This window comes from Alligator sinensis, unplaced genomic scaffold (assembly GCF_000455745.1).
Source record: "Alligator sinensis unplaced genomic scaffold, ASM45574v1 scaffold987_1, whole genome shotgun sequence".
Classification (NCBI taxonomy): Eukaryota; Metazoa; Chordata; order Crocodylia; family Alligatoridae; genus Alligator; species Alligator sinensis.
In genome coordinates, this window is record NW_005842574.1 from 681,252 (window position 1) to 682,783 (window position 1,532).

General features: G+C 66.7%; 1 protein-coding gene across 1 annotated transcript in view; it reads left to right on the top strand.

The window, feature by feature from the left end:
* The window catches only part of EPPK1 (epiplakin 1), a 13,385-nt gene that overhangs the window by 699 nt on the left and 11,154 nt on the right, over positions 1-1,532 (top strand). The gene's annotated exons all lie outside the window — the stretch shown is intronic.

The following is a 1,532-nucleotide window of genomic DNA, read 5'->3' on the forward strand; positions in this document are numbered from 1 at the left end:
CCCCCCCTGCCAGTGCCCCCGGGGTCAGCAGCTGCACCTGTCGGGGGGGGCACTGGCAGTGGCTCATGCCCACGCGTCAGTGCTGGCCCCTCTGCCCCGGGGACGGTGGGAAGAGAGTCCTGCTGGGCAGAGCTGGGCTCCCAGCAGCAGCCGGGCAGTGGGATCCTGGCCCCGGTGGGGCAGGTGTCTGTGCGGTGCACAGGGGCAGGGCACAGTGTCCCCCAGCGTGCACCCAGCCCCGCGCCCTCGCTGGCAGATCTCAGTGAGTGCCAGGGCTGCGCAAGGAGCCGGGACCCTGCACTCAGCCCCTGCAGCCTGGGCCCAGCCACAGCGGGCGCACGGCCCCGAGCACGGCTGCTCTCTGCCACCCTGGTGCCACCTGTGTGGGCGCGGGCCCCAGGATTGATGCTCAGGCGCAGCGCTTGGTAATGGGCCCCAGGGAGCTGCGGATGCCCTGGTGGGGGGGTGTGCATGCTTGTGTGTGCGCGCGTGTGCATCTGTGTGTACATGTGTGCGTGTGTGTGTGCATGCGCGTGTGTGGTTGGTGGGGTAGGGCAGGAGCGTGTCAGCATCTCCATAGCCTGTGGCCAGCCAGTGTGTGCACGTGTTTGCATATTCACATGTGGATGTGCCTGGCCCCTCTTGCATGTGTGTGTGTGTGTGTGTGTGTGTGTGTGTGTGTGCGCGCGCACGTGCACAGTCATATGCATGTGTGCAGCCTGGGTGTGCCCATGCCAGCATGCCACCATGCCGGAGCAGTGTGCAGGTCCGTGCGCAGGGGTACATGCGTGTGCACACCAGTGACTGGTGCTGCATGTGGGGGGCAGACCAAGGGGCTGCGTAGGGTCAGACCCGCGCCCCAGCCCCCGGCCAGCACGTCCACTGGCGGAGCTGGTTCAGCGCATTCCTCAGGGCCGAGGTGTGTCCTGCAAGCCGAATGCACCCGTGCCCCAGGCCATGACCAGCGCACACAGGCCAGTGCAAGGGCCCTTCATGCAGCCACACGCGGAGATGCAGAGCCCAGGGCCACCTGCAAACCACGTCTGTCATCCATCTGCCAGCCCCTGCCCTGCTCTTCCCTCACCGTTGGCCCGTGTGCTGGCATGACTGGCTCTGTGCACATACACGGGTGGCAACATGCGTGTGCTGAGTGACCCCAAGGGGTGGGACTGCACGCTTGTGCGGCAGCTATGAAAGGCCGCTAGGAGTGTGGAGCCATGTGCAACATTACGCATGTGCCTGTGCTGGGGTGCGGCAGTGTGTGCAGGGAGGCGTGCCAGGCGGCTCACATTTTCCAGTGTCAGCTGCAGACGTGACCCCCACCCCACCCCACCCCACCCCTGGGAGCCGCAGGTGGCTGTGTCGGATGCTCAGACAGGAGGTTTCCGCCTTTCCTAGGAAAGGTGAATTCAGAGCTGTTTCCACGGGCCAACACCCTCTGCTCGCAGCCGCGAGCGGGGCAACGCCCTGAGGCAGCGCCCGTGGCTGGGTGCGGCCAGGGCTGGCACGGCTCGGGGCTCCCCACTCCCGCT